General features: G+C 44.8%; 1 long non-coding RNA gene across 2 annotated transcripts in view; it reads right to left on the reverse strand.

The window, feature by feature from the left end:
• LOC132652454 (uncharacterized) overlaps positions 1-14,367 on the reverse strand; it is a 92,624-nt gene extending 78,257 nt beyond the window's left edge. For both annotated transcript variants that reach the window (XR_009590041.1, XR_009590042.1), the window contains exon 1: positions 14,178-14,367. This is a non-coding gene — a long non-coding RNA (uncharacterized LOC132652454). The remainder of the gene's footprint in view (positions 1-14,177) is intronic.
• Between the last annotated feature and the right edge of the window lie 321 nt (positions 14,368-14,688).

The following is a 14,688-nucleotide window of genomic DNA, read 5'->3' on the forward strand; positions in this document are numbered from 1 at the left end:
ACAGTGGGACTCTACCTCAAAACTAACTTCACATGAGAGAGCTGAAGTGAAGTGGAAAAGCCTGGACCAGATGGTCCAATTGAAAGCTGGAGTAGTAATTAGACAGGGAGAAATAGCTGTCTGGGTCAGGGGGCGAAAGAAGGAATGGAGATCATGGAGAGAGATGAAAGTAACTTTCTGAAGGGCAAGGGGTGTAGCCCAGTAGATACAGTGCTGGCCTGCGTACACAAAGCCCCAGGGTCCATCACCAGCACAGAACAAACCAATTCACTGGTGCACATCTCTAATTTCAGGTGGAGGCCAATCAGAGATCAGCCTGGGCTACTTAGACCCTGCCCACCACCACCACCTAAAAAAACTGCAACCACGGTAACTCACTTGCTGCCAATGCTGGTGACCCCAGTTCGGTTCCTGGAACCCACATAGTGGAAGGACAGAACCAGTTCTCACAAGGTGTCCTCTGACCTCTACACAAGCACTGTGGCATGCGCACACACACACACACACACACACACATGGGGAAAGGGGATATAACACAAATTTTTTAAAAAAATAAATCAACATATTCTGAACCAGAGCTGACCAAGCATGGTGAGCACCTTGCAAGGCAGCCCACAAACAGCGGTAGTGAGGATCATTCCAAGTGGCAAGATGAAACAACCTGACGGTCTCTCACAGGCTTCACCTGAAAGTTTGGCCAGGAAATTCAATGTGAACGAATGCTGTGTACCTGTCGGTGTGCAGAGTTCAGCAAACATCATGGACAAAACTCCACCAGCACGTTCTTAAGCAACTCGCTTTCATTTGATAAAAGTATTGTAGTGTCCTAGCTCTGGGTACCTATCAGCTCTTGTCCATAGTCCTTACACTGTAGGCTCATAACAGATTAAGGCTCTCAAGAGTCTCTCAGGCCTGGGAGTTCTTTCATTTGGTATTGTGTATTTGTAAGTGTGTTCGTATGGGGGGGGTTATCGTCAGGTGTGTTCCTCGATCACGTTCTACTTTCTACCTTACACAGAAGACACAGGCTCTCTGTCTGATCCTGGAGTCTTTTGATTCTTCTTGACTGGACAGCCATCAACCCTGCAGGGATCCTCCTGTCTCTGCCCACCCATTTCCTAGGTATTTCTGCATCTGGCTGTATTACAGGGGATCCAAACTCAGAACCTTGTGCTTCCACAGCAAGCATGCTACCCACTGAGCCATCTCTCCAGCCCCTACAACCCAGATTAGCTTACACTACGCCTATTCTGGTTCATTCCATAGGATGGTGGACACATTAAAATTGTCTGCCATGGTAGGGCCACCGGCAAACACCAACCACCGGACTATAGAATCACTGAAAGGGCTTCTAAGTGTTTCTTATGTGCCTGTGAGTGCAGATTCATTTACTTGTTTATTTTCATGAATGGAGTGTGATGTGCATGAGCGTGGGGTACAAGTTCTCATGAATACATACAGAGACCAGAGCCAAGTGCCAAGTAATCTTTATCTATCAATCTCTGCCTTTTGTCTTTGGGAGAGGGTCCCTTGTCAAACCAAATACTTTCTGTATTGATGGTGCTGACTCATCAGTGAGCTCTCTGAACACACCCATCTCTAGCCCCATGCCAGAGTTACATACAGCCCTGTGCAGCCAAGTCTCACTTTGTAGCGGGTCGAGGGGACAAACTCAAGTCATAGGCCTGGCTCCACGATGGCTGGTAACAGGCCATTTTTCCCTCCAAGTTTCAGAACATGGATCCATTTCAGGCTTGAGGCTGTCCCAAAATCTGTCACTATTATTGCAGTGCTGGAAAGATGGTTCATTTGGTAAAACAGACATTTACCATCAAGCCTGACAACTGGAATTTGATCCCCAAGACATACTTAGTGCAAAGAGAGAATTGACTCCCCAAAGCGGGGTTCTTAATCTATGGGACTCGACTCCTGTTGGGGTCACATGGCAGGTATGCTGCACATCAAATATTTATATTATGACTAATAACAGTAGCAAAATTATAGTCATAAAGTAGTAATAACCAAATATTTTTATGGTTGGGGGTCACCACAACATGAGGAACTGTATTAAAGTCACAGCATTAAGAAGGTTGAGACCCTCTACCCAAAAGCTTTCCTCTGGCCTCCACACAAGCACCTTGGCACACACACACACAGACACACATACAAACACACACACACACATACACACACACACACACACACACACACACACACGATAGTAAATAGATAAATAAGATGATGTTTAAAAACTGCCTTAAAGGGGGTATCTTTTTAAAAATGTGGGGAGCAAGCTGAGAGCTTAATGTGTACAACTGTGAAGGTTGAATTAGCGGGGCATATGTCTTTATGTTACAGCTCTAGAGCTGTGGGGGAGGAGAGAGGTTCAGAGAGAAGCCCTGCCTCAAAGAAACAAGGGGAGAATGATAGATGACAACACTTGACACCTGACATTTTGCTCTAACTTTCCAATGCACAAAAATGCAAACACTTCCTACACATATATATCACATACATATGGGGTATTACTTACTTACAAGAACATGGTGAGGGGTTACCTACAGGAGGTAAGTGACTTCCAAATCACCATGTCACCAAAAAGTTTCACCCTAGCATAGATCATGACTCTCCCATGGCTGCATGGAGTTCCACCTACCTGGGGCGGGGTGGTGGTGGTGGTGGTGGTGTTTGAATAGGAATAACTCCCATAGACTCATATGTTTGAAGAGGCCATAGGGAATGGCACTGTTAGGAGATGTGGCCTTCTTGGAGTAGGCGTGGCCTTGTTGAAGGACGTGTGTCACTGTGGGTGTGGGCTCTGAAGTCTAACATAGGCTCAAGCTACACACAGTGTACACAGTCTCTCCTTGCTGTCTGAGGATCAAAGTGTAGAACTCTCAGCTCCTTCTCCAGCACCAGGTTGCCATGCTTTCCACCATGTTGATAGTGGACTGAACCTCTGAAACCGTAAGCCAGCCCCAAGTGGTGAATTAAAGGGTTGTTGTTTTTTTTTTTTTTTTCCCTATGTCCACTCTAGTTCCTAAACAATTAGACAAAGACCTCTTATATTTATTAATAAGTTTTAGAGCACTACAGCTTAGCAGATATTAGTCTATTCTAACCCATCTATACTGTCCTGGCTACTCCCCAGCCGTGTGAGCTGTGCTACTTGCCATCTGATTTCATTTCGGCTGCTCCTGCTCCATCTTTGTCCTCATGGTGACTCCTCATGGCCTGTTACTTGTCTCTGTCTCTTACTCTGCCTCTCTCTCTCTCTCTCTCTCTCTCGTTCTATTTACCTGGGACCCCCAGACTAGGAACAGAAATCCTCCCTACTGTCTCCTCTTCCCGCTCATAGGCTCTACAGCAGCTTGTCTATTAACCTATCAGAGATATTTGGGGAGTCATTTCTTACACAATATTGAGACAGGAGATTCCTCAATAGCAATGAATATACCAGAATCTGTTAGCATTTAGCTCACTGCCAGTTCAGCAATTAACAATCAAGTACACAGAGACACACCTTAATACAATGTAAATGAAGGTCACCTTTACACCCAATTAAATGTTTTCCTTTATAAGAGTTACCATGGTCATCATGTCTTCTCAGAAATGAAACCCTAACTATGACACACCCCCAGTTAACCGTCCATACTCTGTGTACTCTACCACCTCCCAAGACCTTCTGCAGATGAGGAAGAAGGACATTCAGCTGGAAGGGATGTGTCAGAGGGAAGCTGGAATCTCTCCTGACCCTTGATGACTCATACCTTCCTCAAGGAGGGAAGGTCAACAGTGGAATCCTGAGGGAGTTTTTTTGTAGTAATGGAAGCTGCTCTGATTAAGACCATCATGGCTGTTCTGCACAGAGAACAGTGTTCCATGATATACAATTATTTTCCTTCTGCTACACAGAAGTGGACTTCTTTCCAGCGCAGCCATTTTCCAACTCAGAAGCATGTCTGCTCTATGTATACGTGAAGACCTTCTTACGGCACACAGCCACTTTCAGGAAATCAACCCCTATGAGTGCTGTGTGTCAAAGCAATCTCTGTATCACCTGTGCCCTACCATATTGAGGAAATCAAACCCTCATGTCCATTCCAGTGGCCCAACATTGGCAAAGCACCAGCAAAGACCAAATTAAATCGTTAAGTGTCAAGGAAGCAAAGAACACAGAAGATTTGAAATAAATATATTTACTGATCAGGTATTTCTTATTCTCTACTCTCCATGAAAGGGAATGCAATAGGAGCTAACCACAGCTGATTTGTTTGTTTGTTTGTTTGTTTGTTTTGTTTTTCAAAACAGGGTTTCTCTATGTAGCCTTGGCTGTCCTTGACTCACTTTGTAGAGGCTGGCCTCGAATTCACAGAGATCTGCCTGCCTCTGGCTCTCTGAGTGCTTGGATTACAGGTGTGCACCACAATGCCTGGCTACCGCAGCTGATTTTTAACAAGGCATGACTTCCTTGGCAAACCATTCAGAAGGTGTTTGAAGGATCTTGAGATAACATTGCAATACTACTTCCATAACTATTTTTTCCGTATATATGTGTGTGTACACACTTAGGTGCATGTGTGAACAAAAAATTATAACTAGGACTGATGCCAAGCCTGCTTTTCCAAGTGACAGGTAGTATAGTCATCCACAGATACAGAGGCTAATTGGAAGAAAAGTCACATCCTCCTCATTAAGATATACATCATCAGGAGCTGTCTCAGTCAGCCGAGTGTCTGCGGCAGAAAAATTAAGACCTGAGTTCAGAGCTCCAGCACCCACATAGAAGCCATGCACAATGGTACACATCCGTGACACCAAGCATGAAGGGGCAAGAAAGGAGACAAGTGGATATCCAGAGTTCACTGCAGAGCTGTCCTAGCCAACCTATGAGCTTTGGGTTCAGTGAGAAACTCTGACTCTAAAAATAAGGTGAAGAGCCAGCAAGAGGGCTCAGTGAGTAAAGGCACATGCCTACCTTCAAGTCTGATGACCCTGGAACTCACATGGTGGAAGAGAGCCAACTCCCTCTGACTTCTACAGGTAAGCCATGACCTGAGCTCACACACACGTGTACTCATGCGCACATATAATATACATAAACATATACACTGTCAATTATAATAAAACTTAGAAACATACAAAATTTTAAAACCATACATAGTTTTTTTAAATGAAAATGTATACCTCTTTTCTCAATGATATATAAACACAGCTACATATATTCATGGAGCAAAGTGATGAAAAATTTGCCAGGATTCTTCTTGTTATTAAGCTTCTTTCAGTCTATGGATTTTAGTTTGGTTATCATATATATATATATATATATATATATGCCTAATATTCGCTTATAAGTGAGAAGTGGGTATATACCATGAATGTCTTTCTCCTTCTGGATTACCTCACTCAGGATGATCTTTTATGGTTCCATCCATTTGCCTGCAAATTTCATGATTTCCTTGTTTTTAATAGCTGAGTAGTATTCCATTGTGTAAATGAACCAACCACTTTATCCATCCTTCAGTTGAGGGACATATAGGTGGTTTCCAGATTGTGGCTATTTCGAATAAAGCTGCTATGAACATAGTTGAGCAAGTGTCCTTGTTGTATGGTGGAGCATCTTTTGGGTATATGCCCAGGAGTGAAGGCTTAATTCTCATTCAGAAGGGCAAATAGGATAGACACCGGAAGCAGTAAAAGAGAGGGAACAGGATACAAGCCTACCAGAGAGGTCCTCAGAAAGACTCCACCCAGCAGGGGATCAAAGTGATGCAGAGACTCACAGCCAAACTTTGGGCAGAGGTCAGGGAGTCTTTTGGAAGAAGGGGTGGGGGGACAGAAGGACTGGGAGGGTAAAAAAGCTCAAAGAAGACCAACAAAGCCAAAAGGTCTGGGCCCAGGGACCCTGCAGAGACTGTTACACCACCAACATGGCAAGGACCTAGACCCCTTGCTCAGATGTAGCCCATAGACAGCTCAGTATCCATGTGGGTTCCCTAGTAAAGGGATCAGGGTTTATCTCTGACAAAGACTCAATTGCCTACTCTTTGATCACTTCCCTCTGGCAGGGCGGCCTTGCCTGGCCACAGAGGAAGAGGATCCAGGCAGTCCTAATGAGGCTTGATAGGCTAGGGTCAGATGGCAGGAGAGGGCTCCCCCTTTCTGTGGACTAGGGGGTGTAGGACTGGGAGGAGATGAGGGAGGAGGCTACAATTGGGATATAAAGTGAATAAATAATATAAATAAATAAATAAATAAATAAATAAATAAATAAATAGAAATTTGCCAGCATTAGAGAAGCATTTCTTCATGAATTTTTAAGCGAATAAGAATGGGTATTATATTGCTATACTTTTTTAATCCCATTAGATAATTTTTTTAAAGTGATAGAACAGCTTTGTTTTAAAATGTCAATTTTTGTAATATGCTGGATATGATATTGTAAGACCTAGGGTCTCACAGCTCAGGAGTTCAAGATCGTGCCCCCAGACCACAACTCGTTGCAAAAGCAAGAGGTTTAATTTAACCATTCCGCAACGGGGTCACCCCTGCCGGTCAGCAAGGAGTAGCACCGGGAGACAAAGGCCTTTAGGTTTTTAAAAGAAAAATTGCGGGAAATTTGAAGTTACAGTTTTGGCAATTTAGGATTGGATGAGGAAGCTATAAAGTAAGATAATTGGTTAGTCTTAGGAGCTCAAGCTTGGCCAGTCCTGCCAAGTGTGGATGCAGCTGCAATTTAAGGTGGGGTTGGTTAGCTCATCCTTGAAGATTAGGGGCTGCGGATTTTTGGCTGGAGATCAAAAGCTACTCAGAAGAAGTCTTGGTTCGTGGCTAAGAAACACTATCTTGAGGACAAGGGTCTGGTCTTTCTTTTTGCTGAGTGAAGGTCATTGCTTGCTCGCTTTTTTTAATCTGTCCTCATAGATAGGGTCACATTTCTCCATTCTCTGGAAAGGTACTAAGAGGCTTTAGCTTCACCTGAACCTAAAACTCAAAACTATAGGCTTTAGAAGACATACAGGTTACAAAGTTAGTCTAACCCTTTCAATATCCTTCTACTTGGGTTGCCAAGCAGTAACTATAATTTCCTCTTTTGTTAGGAATCAAACCTGTACATGCAGATGTTCTATCCCTGAGCTACACCTCAGCAATGTAGGTCAGTTGTTTTAAAGACAAAATCCCAAAGGCTTGATTTTTACCAATATACACTCAGGAGCCAGATGCTGGGGTGAAAGCCTGCTGGCTCAGAGAAGCAGAAAAAGCACCCAGCTGACCTTCCTACTCAGACTCTGAGTAGGAAAAAAAAAAGCCCTTTCTCCTTCTCCAGGCTGTCTAAATACTCTTCAACTCAATGTCCCTTCTTTCTGTGTTTTCTTATGTCAACTGGTAGCTTGCTCTGGCTCTTGACCCATGGTTGGCTTTATTTAGCTCTTGTTTACAGAAAGCTCTTGGGTTAAGGGTGTGTGCTAGGGCTGAGACACACTTCAATTACTCCTTTACAATAAACAGACTCACACCACTACTAGAAATAGGTTTTTCCAGTACAGTGGGATCAAATATCTTGAAACAGTCAATCTTCTAGAGAGTGGTTCTCAACCTTCCTAACTTTACGGCCCTTTAATAGAGTTCCTCAGACTGTGCTGACACCAACCATAAAATTATTTCATTGCTACTTCATCACTGTCATTTTGCTGCTGTTATGAATCATAATGTAAATATTTTTGGAGACAGAGTTTTCCAAAGGGGTTCTGGCCCAAGGATTGAGAACCACTGTTCTAGAGGATGCCTGCACAAAACAGCTGGAAGATAACAGCTATTATTCTTTTCATAAGAAAGTAAATGAAGACCCAACATGGGAGCACAGGTTTTTCGTCTCAGCACTTTGGAGACAGGTTGATTTGAGGACAGTGAGTGGGAACAACAGAGATTTTAATTCTTTTGATTTTTTGTATTTTTTTAATATTATTTTCTCTATCTAGTTGAGAACCATCATAAGTTCTGTTCCTTTGGTCTCCATCTCCCTAGCACTAGAATGACGGGCATGACTCCCTTCCCATCCAGTTTTATGAGGTGCTAGAGGTCAAACCAAGGGCTTTGGACACTCTAGGGAAGCACTCTACCAACTAAGCTACAACCAACCCAAGAAATGAATTTCAAAATCCATCAATTAGCATACTACTTGCAGCTTTGAAGGAGCATTTCTCTTTGGCTCAACCCAGTGGTCGCTGTGGTTTGTATTGCCTGAAGCTTTTTCCTTTACAGAAAAATAGGAAGGTTTGTTGGTTTGTTTGTTTACTAAGAAATGAAAACTCCAGAGTTTTATTCCAGTTTGGATTTCTGTTGTTTTTGTTGTTTGTTTTGTAAAGTAAAGCAAAATTGATCAGGCAGGACCTTAAACACCAACAAGGGCTAAATTCATTTCCTTGGCTCTCCAGTTTGCCTTGTCGGCAGCACTTCTATTCAAAGTTAAGCTCCCATCCAGGTTCAAGGACCATTCAAGAACATTTCACGGCTAGATGTGCATAGTAGCCAAGATTTTGAAATAGTAACAGCTCAACACAGAAAATTTCTAAATCTAAGTTTTGATTCAGTAAACCCCATTTTACCTGTTTTCTAATTTTTTGTTTAATTAATTATTTAAGGACAGGGACTTGCTATATAAGACTTTCAACTCAACATCATCTTACCTCGGCCTCCTGCCTGCTGGGTTTATAGCTAAGTACCAACACATCCTATTTCTGTTTTTCTAATTTATAGCCAGAAATACCAGTGAGCAATGGGTTAAAAATCTTGCCCATAGACAGTTTATGCATTCAGTAATTTATGTATTAATTAGCATACAAAATAACAAGTTTTCTTATGGTGCTTTCAGACTTAATTAGTTTGAATTGGTTCCCCCTACCCGCTCCTCCCTGCCTCCAGTCCCATTTGTACCTCTGCAGTCCCCTTCCACTCTCATCCCATATGTGTTCTATGGCCCTCCCTACCCTTCTCCCTTGAAGCATCTTTTTCCCTCCATCTTTTTGCCCCTTTCTCATTTTCCTTTACCCCCCCACTTACTCCCAGGTATAAACACACACAAATGTAAAAATTAAAGTTAGCATCTGCATATGAGAGAGAGAGAGCAATGAGAGACAGCATGCAGTGTTTGTCTTTAAGAGCCTGGGTTACCTCACCTTTTCATGATCCATAAATCAGTTAATGGACACCAAATCTGGTGTCCATTTCCTAGCTATTGGGAGTAGGGTGGCAATAAATGTGGACGTGCTGGTATTTCTGGTCTTGCTGGTAGAGCTGGGTATGGTGGTTCACATCTGTAGTCTCACCTAATGGGTAGACTATGCTGGGGGAAGTGCTTGGACCAAGATGTTTGAGACCAACCTAAGCAGCACAGTGAGACCCTATCTCAAATTTGGCTGAAGAATCAGCATTGCCATGGTATTCCTCAAAGCAAAGTATTATTTCAATACTCTCCCTTTCAAAAACCAAAATTAGAGGACTCTGCACCTGACCCATCTATAGAAGAAGAAGCCTGTGAATCAAAGTGTACCCAGTTCTATCCAGCTGGCAGATACTTGGCAGGAAAGGCTCAGCAGGCGACCTCTGTTTTCCAGAGGAAATAGAGAAACACCAGGGTCAGTCTTGACCAAAGATGCCCCAGGGAGAACAGTTGAAGGAGTGGCCTCCGGCACTAGGTTCTTCCCAAGCCAGCTTCTAGTTTGTGTCCCTCTGCACAGGCAGAAAGCCAGGGTGAGCAGGTGACTGCCAGATACAGAAGATCAGCGCCCAGAACCAAATGGACGGAGGATATCCTTGTCTGGCAATAAGTTGTTTATCACCCAGTTGTAACCAGGAGGGGCTGGATCAGCTGGGCCAGCAAGCAGCCATGCTACTAGACATTTCCAACCCGCTTCAAGGGGCCACGTGTAGCCAAGGATGGCAGAGGATGCAGCCCGGCACAAAGTCATAAACGTACTCTGATTGTTTATGCAAATAAGATTGATTTACTTATTTATAATTTGGTTGAGCAGTTCTTGAGTGTAGACTTTGCAGATGACAACAGCCTGTTTGGACACACTTGGTAAAGGCTTAAGAGACTCTCCACCCTGAAAACCAAAGAGGCTTGGCACAGTTCTGCACTCCTCTCCAGTTTTTTTCTTTGATGCAGAAAAAAATTTTTTCAAGGGGAGCCAGTATGAAGTGGAGCTGGAAGTTCTTTAACAACAGAACAGGCAGACACTTGTGGGGCAGAACCTACTTATGAGGAATGGGCTCCTCAAAGAAGGGCCCACTTCATTGTCTTTAGAATAGTCATGTATATGTGTAGTGTGTGGTGTGTGTGTGTGTGTGTGCATGTGCGCACGCGTGTGTGCATGTATACACATACACACACATATGTGTATATGATATATTTGACATATGTCATATATGACATGCATGTGTATATGGTTGCATGATTTTAAAACAAACAAAAACATGTATTTTTAAAGGAATTTAAATGACATCTTATGACATGATTACAATTGATAAAGTTTAAGTAAGACCCTGGGTTACAGGGATGTGAGAAAGTAGGGTATCTCCACTGCAAACAAAATTAGTATATTTTTTATTTCAAAAAATGTATTAGTATCGTATAATTACATGATGCATATGTCTGGGTTCACATACCAGGGTGCACATGTGTAGGTAAGAGAAAGCTCTGTGGAGTTGGTTCTTTCCTTCCACATGGGTTCTGGGGATGGAATGCAGATCTCCAGGCTTGCAAAACCTTGAGCTGTCTCACCAGTTTTAACAATCTTGTCTGTAAGCTTCCCAAACAATAAAGCCATACTCAATGTTGTGATAGATTTAAAAATATGCCACACATATGACAGATCTGGTATAAAAGAGATTTATTGGATGGAGATGGAGACAGACAGGGAAGGAGAGAGAGAGAGGGACAGACAGTCAGACATAGTGAAGGAAGAGGGGCACCTGGACGGACAGAGGCAAGAGAGCAGAGAGGAGCAAGTGAGCAGGAGGGAGAGGGAGTGGCAGACTGGCCACTAAGTCCCTGGCCCAGATGATGTCTGGGTACTGACAGAGGGCATTGTCAGGATCCTAAAGGTCCCTAAGGGCAGGCCAGTTGAATTGTCTGCACAACATAACACTCAAGATCACATAGGCCTGGGTCTTAAGCAAGTTTCATTGCTAATTTGACATAAATTATTTCTAGGTAAAAGGAATCTGGTGGTCGGTCAGTACTGCACTTGCCTCACAAGTGTGAGGGCCTTTGTTTGGTTCCCTAGAACCTTCATGGAAAGCCAGAGTTTACCATATAGTCTGCAAGATGGCAAAACGGGAGGTGGGAGTAGGCAGGTGGCTGGAAAGCTCTGGAAGTGGACCATGGGGCTGTAGCTAGGACTTTAACAGCATTTGCTGCTTTTTCAGAGGACCAGAGATCAGTTCCCAGCTCTGCAAACCCCAGCTCCAGGAGATAAAATGCCTTCTGACCGCAGTTGGCCCTTACATACACACATAGAAACGTTCATACATGTGAAAAAAAACCAAGCCTGAGAAAACCCCATCTCACACGAAAACTGGTAGTCACCTGGTGGGAACCCGGTTGAGGCTTTCTTCTGACGCTCACACGCTTGGACCTGGACCCATGCACACACACAGGAATATTGTTTGCATGACAGCAACCTTCACAGCAAATGTGAAATTCAAAAAATATTTGCTTTTTTTTTTTTTCTTCCTGACCCTATAATTTCCATCCTTCTGTATTTCTCACCACCCCAGTCACTTCTCAGGCACCCAGGGCGCCATCTTGGAGGTTCTTGCCCTCACTCTCCCCGTGCCTGAATTCAAGAAACGACAGCTTCAGAGCCTTTCTCTGTGCTGCCATTTCGAGGGAAGTTTCCCTAACCTACTGAAATGACTGACTGCAGGGAGAGAACCCTGGCTAGCTGAGTGGCTGTCTGCCCTGCTTCCTCCAGGGGAGCACTTATGGACCTTTAAATCAGGCCGCTCCGGGGAGGGTAAGATGAGGCCAAGGAGGGACAGCCCTTCCCCTCGCCATTTTCCAAATTAGGGCTGGCTGCTATTTTTTTTTTTCCAATTAAAAACACTGAAGAGAATTTAAAGGAGACCTGCCCCGTGTCTGTAAATAAATAGCCCGTTTGGCCAAACAGAAAAGGAACCATGTTGTGTGAGTTATGGGAATGTGTTCTCAGAACAAAATGGCAGCAATCTTTACAATTAATTAGTATCAAAGCTACTTTCATGTACCGTTTACAGCAAGGGGGAGGGGAGTGAGCTGCTAAAATGCATAAAATTATTTTTAAAAACTCATTTTAGGTGAAGGAAACGCCAGAAGAGTAAGATAAAAAAGATCTTAATTAACAACAAATTAATCTACTTCCCCTGCTCCAGAACCGAAACAGAATACTAAGGCAATTTGCTTGGAGAGCAGTTTTGCACCATAAATCTGGGGCATGTTTTTCTGTGTGTTTGCCCTGCACGAAGCTTAAAGAGAAACTCAGGCACCAAAACCGCCAGGTCAGCCTTGGAGGAAAAGCAAAACCCTAATCAACCGCAATGGTGATTACGTAACACCCCCAGCCTCAAGAGGTAGGCTTTGGCCTCCGCTCAGAGCAAATGCCTTTCTTTTTTGCCTCTTGTGAGGATCACTGAAAAAATGCTCTTTAAGGACCAAAAGTCAGGGCTTGTGTGTATTCGGAGGAAATGGAGGTCACTTGAGGGTGACTTATGAGTGCACCCCCAAGCCAAAATGAATCTGTATCGATATCTAAAGTGCATCTGCTTTTAGAGCAGAAGCCACCATCTGTTCCTAATTGGTGCCCTGGAGGTACTCCCGGTGGAAAAAAGGGCCTGGCCGCAGCAGCCGCGCCTCCCCGGGGCTGCAGACTCCGCTCCCGGCCTGCTGGTGCAATCGAGTGCTCCTCTCTTAGATAATGCCAGGTATTCTGGAAAGTAGCCGTGTAATAATACACAAACCCCTGATGATGTCAGCGTGTTATTGACTTTCCAAGTCTGAATGACTGAGCAGAGGAGCCGGGGGGTGGGGCGCCATCCATCCGGCGGCGCAGAGACCAGCCGAGCGAAAATGGGCTCGCAGGCCAGCGGGGGAGGGGAGCCGCGGCGGCTGCCTGGCCAGGCTGGATCTCAGTCGTATCAGGGTCGCTGCCACCGTGTCAAGAGGGGTCCTGGGCTTGGGGGAGGGGCCCTCTGATGCTGATGTTTAGGCGAAAATTCCTCTGGCTGGTATAACTGGTGCCCCCACACACCTCCAAGGGTGTCCCACGTGGCAGAGCAGGTTACAAAAGCCAGCCATAGGGGAGGTGGGGGTGGGGAAGGCCTTGCTCCACCCCACCCCAACAACCCTACACACAAGATACTGTCCTCCTGGTCTGGAAAGCTCAAGGTCCCTTTCCCTAGTGGATTTCCCTCTGCAAACAGCCTCTAGGAAACTGCACCTCCGCTCTGGTGACATTTTGTGGGCCCTGATTTGCTTGTTTCCTTACAGGTGCACAGTGAAGGTTCCTGTTCCCACCCTGCAAACTGCTCACTGGCTCCTCGGCCATCTTCAAGGCTAGGATTCAGCAAGCTAGGTTACCCTTAACAGGATTTGCATTAAAAGACGGAGAAACCCCCTAACCCCAGACCTGTGCTACCAACTAGGGCGGGGCCTGTGGCACCCAGCTGGCGTCTCCTCGTAGAGCCATGGCTTTTCTTTCAGCACTCACACACTCGGCCTACCCAGCTTGGCTAGTAGCACGAGGGCAGGAGAAGCCCATGTAGTCCGCTTCCACTACCCCAGGCCAGTCAGCCTGAAGCCGAGTCAGCTCAGAAAAAAGAAGGCCCGGCCTGTGCAGAGATGAAAGCAAACTAGTGGCTTGGAGACTCAGGGACTACTCAAGCCTTCTGAGCTCGGACTGAGTGCTCAATTGTGTGTGGTCACAGCAGCGAAATGGGGGCAGCCACTGTTCTCCAAAGAGCCCAGAGAGCTGGCTCTGAAAACAGCCTGCAGACCTTTGGGTTCCTAAACTCCGCCTTTCCACTCTGGTCCCAGCTTCAAAGCTGCAGCCCCTTCTGATCCTTCCACACCCACGAGGTTCCCAGAAAAACAACTTAGAGGTCTGCGAGGTAGGAACCACTCGCAGGGACCTACCTACCTTGCCCCAGAGGATTGGTCCAGGATCCTAGTGGTGACACATTTTAATCCAATTAGCAGCGTTCTTAGGGAAAACTAGAAACTGGAAGTATAAAAGACAGTTTCTCCCTAGAGATAAACTGAAAAAAATTATGAAGTTCTATGTGACCCCATTTCCTGGCCTAGTGCAGGAGGGATTAACCAGTATGAAGGCAGAGATAGTCAGAGAATGAAACAAGAAGGAAAAAGAAGCCAGCAGCAGGGACTCTGAGGCTGAGGGTCATGTGTGTCCCCTGCCTCACGTCATATTCCTCATGACAGCCTAGTTTTGTTTTGTTTCTTTTGGTTTTACAAGAAATTCTCCTTGTTGTTTAGCTTAATTTATATCTGTGTTACTTCTACACTCAATCTCCAAAGCCAAACTGTATTTCAAAATCCAAGTTGCCCGAGATCTCAGAGTAATTCAGAACTAGCTCTGCAGAACTCATGTGAGCTGCTTTGAGCTGTGTTCTCAGTCCCCACCTCGGCCTCAG

Source organism: Meriones unguiculatus, chromosome 2 (assembly GCF_030254825.1).
Source record: "Meriones unguiculatus strain TT.TT164.6M chromosome 2, Bangor_MerUng_6.1, whole genome shotgun sequence".
Classification (NCBI taxonomy): domain Eukaryota; kingdom Metazoa; phylum Chordata; class Mammalia; order Rodentia; family Muridae; genus Meriones; species Meriones unguiculatus.